Raw genomic sequence first — 13,895 nt, forward strand, 5'->3', positions numbered from 1 at the left:
GGGTTTGGATCAAAGCCTAGCTGAGACTGCATATATCATGAGGCCCAGGGAGAAAAGCATTAAATTTCTTGCTTTAAATTGGCTGTTAAATGCAAATGCATCATCCTTTGTGTTATATAAAATCCAAGCTGAGTGCTCTGAATTTTCTTGAGGTAGCAAACTGTTGAACAGGCTCTCCTTCATTTCAGGTCTTTCTATCTTGATGAATTCATTAAACTACATATTCATTACACGTGATGAAAAGTATATAACCTTTCTGGGAGGGAAGTGGTCTGCTCCATAAATAAATCTAACCTTGTAAATTAAAGATGTGCTAGAATGAAATACCTGGATCCAGCGGTGCTGTAACTTGAGTAAGGCGAGTGTTTGTAATGGTAGCTTCGGGAAGGAGGCTACTCACAGTGGAATGGATGAACCTGATGAAGTGCCCTGGCCGTCTAAAAATGCAGGCTGTGCTGGATCAGGGGAAAAGGTAAATTCCAGAATCAAGGTCCCTTAGGAAAGAAGCCTTGCCAGAGTTCCTTCTTTGCTATATGTTAAGCCTCCTGACTGAGTACGACCTCAGATCAAAACCACTACAGTACTACACAAAGACTCTTAACAAGTAGGAAAGTTTTGGATTATATTCTGAGAAGTTATCTCTTATGATCTGTGTCCTTTAGGAGATCAAACTCTCTCTCTCTGGTTACTTGCTCTATTTGATACTGAGTCCATTGCTTTCTGCATTTTTTGGAGCTCCTCATGACTATGAAAATTGGCTCCAGCATTGAAAACACTGTTAGTAGTCTAAGGAATAATAACAAGTCAATGAGTACCATATATCCATGTGAGCCAGAAACAGAAAAGTGAATGTTCTTTCTCGTTGTTTTCAGGCCAGTTACTGTCAGGTGGCATCTAAGTACTTAACTAGATCCATATCCAGGATTGTTAGGTGAGAAACAGCAGGCATACTACTAAGCAAGAAGGTCAGGTATAGCCTTTGCTGTATCTTGCTAGTGATTTTACTGACATGCCAGTACAACTTTGGCTTTCAGTGGGTTGTATTTCATGTGTATCCTAAAAGCAAAACATCAGTCATACCCTAACTTAACTGAAGAGTTCAGAAAAGCCCCGATCCTCTACTTGTATTATCCAGATTTCAACATCTCAGTGCGGGGGGGGGGGTGGGGTGTGTGTTCTGTTTTGGGGTTCCTCTCTCTGCTCCTTACCCCCAACCCCCCCACCTCTGCCCTTACTTTCAAATAAACTGCGAAGCTTTGCTTTGTATACTTTGGTTCTAAATGTAAGTGCATGACAGATATCAATCCAAGGCATTTTCTGACCTTTTTCTCGGTTGTAGCTTGTTCAGGGTATCACTGTCAGATTCGCTGCCACAGGGAACGGGCCACAGTTGATATATTCCTCAGCACTTGTTATAGTGGTCGCATGCCAGTGAAGAATGTTTTATAGCAATGGCACTGTTACAGCATCACAGTGTTTTTTCTTACTGATTGAACACAGTCCAGTCAAAACCGATTAGGATACCAATGTGTGGTGGAAAAATAAACATCCCAGCTAAGACCTAAGTAAATCCTCCTCAGTACTGACTGTGACCAAGGGTATGATCCAGATCAAGTCTGGAGAAACAAATACTGTGCTCATATAATGGTTCGTTTGAAAGCTGTACTGTATTAAATCTGTACTTGTTTTACATTTGAGTACCGATTCCTGACACAGGCGACTTAAATCTATTAATTGCTACCTAAATTTTTTTGAAGTTGGGAATCTCCCTCCCCACTTTCTCCCAGTAATTGAATTTTGATCCCATGGAACCAATTCTGCTCTCAGTGAAGCTCTCAGGAACCCTGCAAAGCTCCTGTAGACAAAGGGGCTATAGTGGGTCACTTACCAGAAGCAATGTACGGGTTTTTTTTACAGTTTAATGCAGACTCAAAATAAGAGCCACATTTTTTAATTTTAGTAAGACAAATCATGTGCACCCGCAAATCCAGCTGTTGTCATCAGAGTCTTAAAAAAACATGCATCTGGGAGAAAAAGTAGATTAATGAAGTTAAACAAAGTACAGTATAGGAGAAAGAGAGGGAAATCCAGAGGTGGAAGGGGAAATTAGCGTACTATTTACTAATACCTTTTAAAATCTCTCTTCTGTGTCTGAACTATCAAATAGAGGGCTGGAGAAATGTAGTTTTCCTGCAAGAATGTATTGTTTCCTTCAGCATAAATATCAGCATCTTAAAATGAAAGTTTGTCAGCACATGAATTGTACTCTTATTGTGGTGTGAGCAAAGGCTTTGTGCTACTGAAAGAGTTTTCCTTAATAAAGTGCAGAGGCTAAAATGGTAAATCTTTTGAAGTTGGTCCTAAACATGTAATATTTAGCTTGAGAAGCAATAGTGAGGAAATGAACCTGATAAGAACTCATTCAGTAATAGCCCTAAATTGATTATTTCCTTCCTTATGTAAACTTATCAGTCAGCCCTTTGGGCTCACTTCCGAATACCAGCTCAGCACAAGAGTCTTATCACAAGGAAATGGAATGTAAAAACACTGACAATTTTGATAAGGCATGTACTTTGGTTATGATCCTATCTCTCCCCTCCTCCCTTTTAAATAATTCTTCTGCACTAAAACGGGAGATGCCCTCCCTCTAACTTTTGTATAACTTGATGTTGTTATATTCAGAATAAACCCTGAATATTTATTCTGCTGGTTTCTCAGAATATTTCCAGGTAAAGAAATTAGAAGGTATATTGACAACTACAGCAGCTTTGGAATGAAGAGGCATAGTGCTCTGAATAGATGATTAGTTCTGAGTTTTTAGATTTTCAGTAGAGCAGGAACTGTAGGAAACTTAAGACTCTCTTTATTTACCACCTATACACCTTTACTCCAACCATGACATTGTGGGTCCTACATATTCATTCAATGGCAGAACCCAGACTGATAAGGATCCTACAGCTCACAGTCCAAAAGCCAACAAGCACACTGAAAACCCTACCATGCAAACCCCAAACCACTCACAAAAAAGTACATATGGCAAAAGAAAACTGAGAAGCAAGCTCTACCCACCAGCCACCACAGCATGAAACCTCACAGCTCTCGCAACCAGAAAAACAGCAAAGCAGCTCAAAACACAAATTTAACTTCACTCATTTGTTCCAGTAAAGTAATAATTTAAAAGTGTATGTAACAAGTTTTGTGGTTCATTGTATACCAGGACAGCAAAGCCTGATAAAAGTGCTCAAATGACAGTAGTGTTTTTGTTTGAGATGTGATGACATGCTCCTTAAGCAAATGTTATAGGCAGCAAATCCATGACCCAGTAAAATACACTCCAGACCATCAAAGTAGTTCTACAGCTTAATGAAATCCACTCATCTCTAGGAAGAATGACCCAAAACTCTTCAGAGGGGAAAAAAAATGTGGTGGAATTCAGAAAGAATGTTTTTTAAGCAAGCAGTGGCATACCAAAATTGAGTGTAAGTTTTCCAGTGAATCCTAAAGCTAAGCCAAACTTGCCTGATTCAACTCAAATCTTGAGTTGTTTTATGCAAATTAGGGAAAAGTTGTTGCTGAAGCTGGCCTGACATATGAGTTTGATTGGCTGCTTAGCTAAGTCTCCTCTCAGGAACAGTCACCAGAACAACTTCATAAATAAGAGGGGGCTTAATCCTGGCACTGTTGAGGTTCATGGAAAGATACCATTGATTGTAATAGAGTTAGGATTTCTCCAAACTTTTCATGATGTTTTTTATGAGGAAGACCCTAGACTTCTTTACAAGACATCCTAAATGCATACTGTTGAAGAAAAGGTTCTTGCAATGGCAAGTAAACAGTGTGATTCTGACAGCAATAAGACTGGAAGAAGGTCATGGAGCAAATCCAGAACATATGTACGTGCACATGAGCATCCAGAGGAAAGGAAGGCTTTCTGATGGAATACTTGGAGTCAGAGTAGATGAATCTACATTACCTTTGCTTTCTTTGTGGGTAATATGAACTTCCTAACTGTGCTTTCTATGCCATACTATACCACCACACCCGCAACAAACTGTATGTACCAGCAAGAAAAATCTCCTTAATGTTCTGAAAAAAAAAGAATCAAAAGAGATAAGGAAAATTGTGAATGCTAGGTAGCAAAATAACAGAGACTGCATTGCCTGTCATTTGTTTTGTGGGGCCTAGAGCAGCAAAGTCCTCAGGGAAAGGAATTACAGTAGGAGATATTATCTTATTTTAGTGCTTTATTTCCTATCTTAAATTAATAGTGCATAGGTTTTTCATTGATTTCATAATACTTGCACAAGCAAGTAAAGAGCACTTTGCCACTCTGTGAAGCCTGGCTTCTTTTATGAAGTTTAAATTAAGGCCTTCAAGATATCAGTATGATGGATAAATACTATTGCTAAATTTTCAGTCCAACCAAACTGGTGACCAAAGCAGAGAGCAGATGGAAGGGCTGGGAGCTGGCACCCATTTCTATAAATACTGGTGTTTGTGTTTAACTCTATAGGGAAAAAAATTTAGTGAGTTCAGATGCCTTGCATGCATCTGGCATACAGCGGCATACAGCAACATACAGCAACTGGCTGTAGCTTGTATGGCTTTTGCTTTCTGACATGGCACTGGCTAAGTGCAGAGCAAATGATCTGTAATGCAGCACAGCCTCTGTTCATGATAGGCTTTGTTCGTAGTTATAAAAATGAGGGTGGCATTATATTAATCAGTCATTTATTGCTTGAAGGTAGAGAACAAGGTAAATTTAGAGAAAGCTGTCAGACATAGTTCCTAGCAAAGCTCAGTCGTCCATCTGTGGTTTGCATGGCTGAGCTTCTTCAGGCTGGATTCTGCCACCTTTACTGAATGTAGTAGTGTACTATGAGAAGAGGCACATTGGAAAATATTTGTGGTCTGCTTAGAGGTGGCAGAATTGGGTATTTATTTAGGTCAAATAGAGTCAAGTACTTGGAGTCCTAGGGAGCTGATGTAATGCACTGTCTAAGTGAGCATATTGTGAGGGAGCCACATTATGCACAGTGGTGGAATAACTGCATGCTCTCTGAGTAGGTGTCTGCCGACATTCAGGGTGATCTAGAGACAATTGTGTGGCCAGAGACTTTCTCATAAAAAGATCTGCAGAGTCCCAATGAAAAGAACCCCACACAACTCTCCCAAAAAACTTGTGAAAGCAGACCAAACCATAAAATGAAAAATATTTTCATATCTTGTGCTTATTAATCATAAGGTTTTGGAAACATTATGATCATCTACTACCCAGGCCAGCCTTCAGGCTTGTGTACTACTTTGAAAGTGTTTGGGCTGAATTGAGGTCTCAGGTATTTCAAAAGATAAATCAGTACATTTTATTGTCTTGAAACTAGCAGGAACTGTTTTTAAAGAGTTCAACTTGTCTGTTTGGGTTAAGTAGAAGGGCATAAAGTCAGGCTGGTTTGTTAGCTAACAATAAATACGTTTCTTTCTTTTCTAAACAGGCGCATATTGTATGAAAACAATATAGAATGCACGTGCAAGGATTTCATCATGTAACTGTATGTTCATTGACAAAATTCATTGCAAGATCATTTTCACATACATGAATTCAGCTTTTGAAAGAGCATATCCATTACTTCTCTTTGTCTTTTTTTTTACATGGTACACTTTCTCCACCAATTAAATATAATTCCTGGTAATAGATGATCAATTTTCTCCAGTGCTGCCAGTTCTGAATAGTTGCCGTAAAAGATGCCAGTCTTCAGTCAGAATGTTTATTGTATGCTGTAGCTCTAGTGCTATTGTGTATTTGTTATACATCTGAAGCTGCATCATACATTGTCACCTGCATTTCCAAAAAGCAAATAACAGGTAAGGTGAGCTACATATGTTCACTTTGCTATGAGATGATGTATATGTAGTGCTCTGTTCCAGACTCAAGTTCTGTGGAACAGTGCAAAGTTTGTGTCACATGGGGGTCTCAGAGTAGCTGTTCTATTGAGAAAGTTCCCAGGGAAGGGTTATGGCCTGTTTTACCTGCATGATTCACGTGACAACATCATGTTGTGGAAGCACATTACTGTCACCTTCTGGGGCCATATTCTCAGTGTTCTTTGGTGCCCTGTGACTGGAAGGGTTATTGTCCCATCAGTTCAGGTAGTCCTTTGCATGAGAGCCCCTCTGCTTGCGCAGAAACTGTTTGCAGTCAGCCTAGGGATATACAGCTCCTATTTTCGTTCCTGTGGACACAGAATACAGGTGAGACAATTGAGATCTGAATCACTGCCAGTATAAATGGTGAAAAAAAAACCTGGTGCAAACCAGATTCTTGTCCATCTCATATCAAATGATAAACCAAAGTGGCTTCACAACCTATGGTTTTTCAGTGTGGGGATTTTTCACGACCCCATGAGTGGCATTACGCAGAACATTGTACAGCAATCTGCAAAGTTGCTGTATTTTAAATGTACGTTAAATTCTTCACTCTACAGAAGCTGTACCATGGAGTAGAAACCTTTTCTCCTATGGAGGGTTAATCTCATAAATTAACACTACAACAAAGCCTGAAGAAGCTACCCCCCACTTCCATTTCTTTTCCTTTTGTGGCAGATCAGTTATTCACCAATGTTCTTAATTTCTGGAACCAACTCTTTGTTTTGCAAAACATTGTTCCACCCCTGCTGTCTAGTAGAGACCTGTTCCAAGCTGTGTGCCACAGGCCAGGAACACGCACAGGCAACAGAAATGCTTTCCTTACAAAACAGTCTTTGCAAGCATTGTATCTGCTGCCCGCCCTAAAGAGGAAATGTTTTGTTGAGATCAAGTAGATCTGTATGCGTTTCCCTTGGGAAATTCTCCTTAGTGGTTTCCAAAACTGTTACTAAAAGTCTGCATTTGAGGAAATGGCCTATACATCAAAATAGGCTAGAGATTCCTCCGACATCCTCCATAGTGATCTGTGACCCTTCAGTGCTAGTCGTTTGTGCTACCATGGGAAACATTTCTAAAGTAACATATATTGTTCTGCTTTTAATGGTTCCAAAATCTCAAGTCAATTCTCTGAAGTATGTTTTGCTTAATTACATCTAGTATTGGAGTTTGCATTCCTTCAGACACTAGATTTCCTGCTAGTGGAAATTACACCTTTTGTTTCATAACTAGTAATCATCATAGCTGTGAGTTTCACTCTGTACATTTATTTTGTGTGGCATTATTGGCTCCTGAGACTTGCATATCTAATGTGACTTTGTCCTAATGCAATTACATGGATATTCCCAGTGTCTGCATTGCCTTGTGTAAGTTTCTAGAGGAAAACATATGCTTACATGGAAGAGAAGGAATATTAGAAATGCTTGTTAGAAAGTTGGAAACAAGTCTCACCAAACCTCAGATAATTCTTTTGTTGGTTGGAATGGAGACAGAAAAAAAATGTTTCAAAGGAACTGACCATGCATAAGATGTGATTCAGGCTCATAGAGACATTGGCTTAGTATAAAATCTTATGCAGAAGACATGTTTTCATTGAAGCCAGTGAAATGAATGAGACTAAGATGAAAGTAATTCTTATTTAAAAAATAAAGAAGTCTGTAACCTCTGTGTTTCATCCTTACTCACCTGCCCTGGTGCCAGGTAGATGGTTTCTGCATCACGTCTGTTCTATAGAAATTGAATACACTTTTTAATTGTCCAAGGGTTTTGCTGAGAAATTGGTTTGTTAGAGTTACTGCAAATAAAAGATGATCTGAATAGTCAATTATTTCTTTGTCTAAAAGAAGTCATTAAATTTGATGACAGAAGCTGTCAATGTATGAAAATATACAAATGAATGGAAGGTGAGAACAAATACTGACAAGTATAGTATACAACCAGTGCTCTTGACAAGACACAGGGTTGAACTGAGCAAATGGCTCATAAAGCTCGTTTAGCAGGAGGACAGTAAAATCCTTCCTTTAAGGTGATTTAGCTTTTTAGCAAGCATTTATATTGAGACAGGGGTCTACCCTGGTAGGTGGGGATGGTTGCTTTTATAAGGCACTGCAGACAGCACCACAATATAACTTTAGTTTATTATGGCACTAAACCTATTAAACTGTTAGAGTCTTTGTTTTCACTTGAAGTGAGGCTTGTCTCTAACCAAAAGGGGATAGCCATTCTTTTCCTATGGTGGGTGTTGTTTTTGATGAACGCTCATCTCTGTTTCTTTTGTAAAAGCATGAGTTCACTTTGTGCTATATGGCTGCAAGGGAAAATTATGTAGAGTTAATTGAAGAGGTTGATCAGTAATTCACAACTACAGTAGCTCCACTTAGAATAAAAGTGGAAACTGTTACTCCATTCTCTGTCTTATTGACTAACATCATCCAGATGACAAAAAATAGTGATGGACAGCCACAAGGCTGTCCAGCTTTCTGAGGGATGAGACAAGAGCTGTGATGAGTACAGAGAGAGCCAGGGCTAGGAGCCTTCCCACAGGGATGGGGATCTGACTGATGCCCCACGTAGCAGATAGGTACTGTCTCCTATGGGCATCAGCAATGAGCTTTAGGCTGTCTTAGAAACTTTTTCTGAACCTGTTTTTTCACCTTTTGGTCTATGACAAATTCCAATATACTCATATTAGCAGGTTGTTCTTATTATCCACAAATGTCACAAAATTGAGTATGTTTTCCACTATATCTATCTCATGCCAAGACACAGAAAACATAACAATTTCTAAACAGTCTCATGTATCCCGTTAGCTAGATCAGAAACCAGTTTATGTCATGCCTATGATTAGTTATGTTGACCAGTCTACCCTGGCATACTTGACTTTAAACCAATACCTAACCTTAACTCCAGCATGATGGTTCTGTTCAGGTCAGACCTTTATGATTTCAAGCCCTTGTGATCCTTCACTAATCTGGGACTTTGAGTCACTTTCATGTTTTTTTTGTAGCTGTGCATTATACAAAATATGTGTTATACAAATACATTATACAAATATAATTATGCATTATACAAAATGCTAAGAGTATTCTTAAATCACTGTGTTTAACAGCTAACAAAACGAAATAGCAAAATAAGAGCAGGAAACCAGCAAGTGTGTTAACGAAAACATGGCAGGCTTGCTCAGACTGTAAGCTCTGCTTCTTAAGTGGATGGAACAGAGAATTATTTACTGTATTTTGGGACCACCTGGCACTAAGTGTATTGACCATCAGGACAACTTAAGTGAAAGAGTTGTTTATAATAGTGCCATGTTAAGTGGATTTGATTGCAACAGAAATAAAACAGAAAAAACAGCCTCTGGAAAAATTTCAGGACTGTCAAACTGGTAAGAGCTCTGGTGTTTCAGACAACTGGGGTTGTTTATCAGAAGCCAAACAGCACAAATGACAATATGGTCTTTTCTGTTTGCTGGTTTCTTTTATTTTTGTTTGTTTCCTTGTAAAGAAGGCATATTTCATACAACTATATTAGTGCACTGTTCCTCATCCTTGTGCTCCCCCACCTATCTCTCCCCCACTTAAAAGCAATCTCTAGCCTGCCCATCTGACAGACTCTACATCTCCTTTCACTTGCACTCCTTTGCTCTCCTCTTCATAGGGAAACCTCTCATTTGCTGCTCTACTTTTTCTTATCTGAGACGAATGAGAAAATTCTGGTTTCCTTCTTTTCAGAAGTGGTATTTTGGTAGGTGATCTAAGATGGACAGATCATACGGTACAAATTCCAGGATGTAGTCATCTTGCTATCTTGCATCTTGCTTGCAAAGGTTGCAAGATTTATGTATTGGCTGTTTTCTGCAACTAGAAGTCACCTTTCTATCCACAGAATGAACCTCCCATTACTTCTAACCAAATACCACTTAATTTCAAATGAAGAATGTCAAATCATTTGTGAGTTCAGCATGTTACTCAGTTTATCAGCCCCAGCAATTTTGAAGTCCAAGATGGAAATCCAAGACCTTGTTAGTGGTGAAGAGTTTGTAAGACAGCCCATTAACCTCTCATTTGATCTGCTGGAATTTCTAGATGTGAAATGTGTCTCTACAATGTCTTAAAGTTCTCTGTTGCAGAAGGAAGCCCTCTGATGGGAGAAAGCTTATGCAAGCATTTTCTTGTCAGTGGTCTCTTGTGACAGTTGCAGTTGTTCTTTCCAAATCTGACGTGGGAAGATGAGTGTGGAAAACTAGGAGAAACTCATGGTAAATAAACCAGTTCTGCCGCACTTGTTTCTGTCCTACCCTGAGATCCCTGACATACCTTATTCTAGTGGTATTCATTATTGCTGGCCCCGGAAAGAATCTGTATTCAGGCAAAAAATGTTAGAAACAAAAGTCAAAACCACTAAAACGTGTTGAAAAACAGTGAAATTTTACTATCTTGCCCTCTGTCATTAAAACATGAAGATGATTATAGTTTTCTTTGTTAGTAGTTAAGAATTTTACATGGAAGTCTAAGAACACATTCAGAAGGTTGTTATCAAATACCTTTTCTCAAAACTTTAGCTGCTTTGAATATCATTATTATCAAAAAAGAAAAAAGTCAGAATTTGCATCTTTTAATGGCACTGTATGAGGCAAAAAGTAGTTTTAATTCCTAGTAATTTCTATTTTTTAATGGAAAATGTAGTTGCATTTTACAGTTCAGTTTTATGCTTTGGGATAAAACTTTCACTTCTATCTGGTTCTGAAATCCAAGAACAATATTTCATTCCTTTAATTATGCCATGAGAATTTAATTGTCTAAAATACAATTTTTTTTCCTATTAACTAGCTGTTTCAGCGCACTTATGGTAGATAGAGCATCATTTTGACCAGTGATATATTGAGACTGTCAATTACAGAATCCTCTAGAGTTCACAAATAGGAAACCTAATGGATTCAGTGTCTCACAGGCAACTAATTGGTAATGTGCAGTAACTTATCAGATAACAATTATCCCCAGCAGTTTTACACAGTATTTCTGGGAATCATCCTTTGACACTTTATTTGGAGCATCTGTCAGCATATATGTTATTAATCTCATTGGACATCATTCAGCAACCACCATTTCCCTGTCTGCAGAAGAAGGTAAAGAAACTTGCTAAATTATCTGTAGAACCACTTCTTGAGAGATACCTGCTTTCTCTTGCCTGATTTTTTTTTTGGTCTTGTCTTTGATGAAAGTGAAAACACATATAACATCGCCGTTGCCCATCTTTCCTATTGTTTTTGAAATATCCCTTGGTTATGAGGAAATTATTCCAGTTATTAAAGAAGTAAAAGAATTTACTAGATAGGAAATGTACACAAAGAACACCTCAGGATGGAAAGGATCTCCAGAGGATGAGTGCTATCTCCCTGCTCAGATCACATCAAGCTAGACCAGGTGGCTTGGGGCTGGTTCAGTCAAGTTTTGAGCATCTTCAGGGTTGAAGATTCCTCAGCCCCTCTGGGCAATCTATTCCGGTGATTGATTGCCCTTGTGATCAAATAAGTTTTCCTTATGTCATTACTCCACCAAAATAAAGTTTTATTGAAGATGCGGATAAAATACAACGTATGATGTTTCGTTTTGGTTTTGGTTACTTTTGTATTTCCCACTGTATAATAAATTAAAATATTTTTGAACAGGAAAACTGAGAACAAAACCCTTCTTCCTTTCTTTGTAGGTAAGGTAAATAAATACTTACTTAATTTGAAACTGAAATATAATTGTATAGTATTTATTTCTGCTAAATGTGTTTCTGTTAATGGTCCATGTTACCCACTGAGGAGCAATTGTACTTTGAACTCTCCTCTTGAAAGAGAATGGGATATGTTTACTAGTGTGATCAATATTAAATACTCAGTCTTCAAAGGAGTATTCTCTGTTATGCCTAAAGTTTCCACAGGGCACAAAGATAGTTTACCCTTTCTATTTCTTCAAATACTTTGATAATTGTATCATAAATCTGTATATAATGTTAGTGGCTTAAACCCATCTTTTCTTTTTTCTTAACACAGTGTAGCTTATAAAAAGATGGATGAAAGAGATACGACTCAAAATGTATGGTACACTAAAGATGTATCATACATACTCTACATGTATGCTTCATAGGTAGTCGTCACTGCTATGAAATACTAGCTACTACTTTGTATGTTGTAAACCACCCAAAGCTTCCCAGAGCTTTCCAAGTAGTTGGGTTTTTTGGTTTTTTTTGTTTTTTTTTTTTTTTGTTAGGTTTTTTTTGCTTTAAATCAGAGTATTAAAAAAGTGTCTGTACCTCAAGTGGGATGCCATTTGGACACAATTACTTGAATTCCTGGAATGCAACTAAGAAGGCTACTCAGAGTGAATATGTAAAGTGTTGACTGCTTAAATTTAAGCAATAAATCTTTGGAAGATTTTGTCAGGGCCCTGCTTCAGCAAAGTCCTCACTCTTATGTTTAACTGTAGATAAGGGAACTCATTGCTTGTAATGTATGTATGAAGGCAGCTTAGGCTTTTCTAGAAACATTTGCAAAACCAGCTCCTAAGTCACTTTGAAGCTAAGACAATTCCAAACCTAGCAGTTTGTTGCAAACAGACTGCGTTGTTGCAGCAGACTGTTGCAAAAAATGAGTTGACCCCCTGGTTCATCTTAACCTTGTTCTAACATTTCCTGTAGACTTTTCTGAAAAAATAAGCCCATGAAAAATGTTCATTAAAAAAAAAAAAATTGCAAAACAAAGTCACAAGCAAAGTTACAAAACCAAATCCACCTTAAGGGGAAATGAGAAACAAAACCAAAAATCCAAGCCTGGATCATGATGTTGCTTTTCTGTATCGCACACTCATTATGAAGGTAGCTTTTACTTAACCTCTTAGTTCTCACATCACTCATGTTAATGGCCAAGTTTCTGATACTAGTGACATTTATCAACTGATCATCTGTGACTCCATGAGTCACTGTCTCTAGGCTTGACATAAACCACTCAGACTCTGCACTAGGGTCGCCTGGACTTTGTCACTATTTAGCAATTGAAAAGGAACAGTATTTTCTTAAAGCACAGGCCAGACTCTCTGGTGATGTAAATGAGCACAAGAGAAGCAAAGTCAATAGAGTACTGACTTTCCTAAGGCTCTAAGGCAGTGGAGCAAATGGTGAAGCTCTGTTTTCCTCCTGCTCGTTTCTTCCTTTACTCTCTTCAGTTAAATAACCACACCTAGATACATGCAGTAGTTGAAAGGTGGTTTATTGCATCCAAAATACTAGGATGCACTGACTATATAATAGATGAAAAATTTTGGGCTGTTCATCTTTTACTATGCCTCTAAGGTAAGTCTAGAAGTAATGACAAGATTATTTGGTTTTTTTCTGCTTTTAAAGAGCCTTCTGAATGCAAAGAATGATTATCTTGGTGCTTTTTTACAGAGTCTCTAGAAAGGTAACGTAGGAGCAGCACATAGGAAGGAAGTGTTTTATTTACCCTGCTTTTTAATATAGAGTTGTATTTTGGCCATGCAAATGTTATAACTAGGTATAAGGTTTGATTTCTTGAGAGGCAGAACATTCAAATTAGGCGCATGGCTAATTCTTTCCTATGCCTGCATCAGTGGAGAAAGAGATAAATGAAAAGGCACTGTCTCTTGAAAGACAATTCACATCCCAGTTATTGAGCAGTTATCTGCATCAGACCTGGGACCTGCAAACTGCCATTGCCGTCATCACATAGGCTATAAACTACTGCACTGCTTGAATATAGTAAAGCTATAGGTAGAAGAGGACCCAGCTGCAGCATGGAGCCTAAGGTTTATCAGTGAGCCGGAGCCATTGACAATTCTGTTCTTGGCAGCTACTTTGAGAATACATACAGTCTTTTTCCAGGTCAGCTGGGGCTCCAAGCGCCAGGACTTGAAAAGTACATGAATCACAGACTCATTAGGGTTGGTAGGGACCTCTGGAGATCATCTAGTCCA

This window comes from Pezoporus occidentalis, unplaced genomic scaffold (genome assembly GCF_034315485.1).
Source record: "Pezoporus occidentalis ecotype Australia unplaced genomic scaffold, CSIRO_AGI_Poc_V1 ctg230, whole genome shotgun sequence".
NCBI classification, from domain to species: domain Eukaryota; kingdom Metazoa; phylum Chordata; class Aves; order Psittaciformes; family Psittacidae; genus Pezoporus; species Pezoporus occidentalis.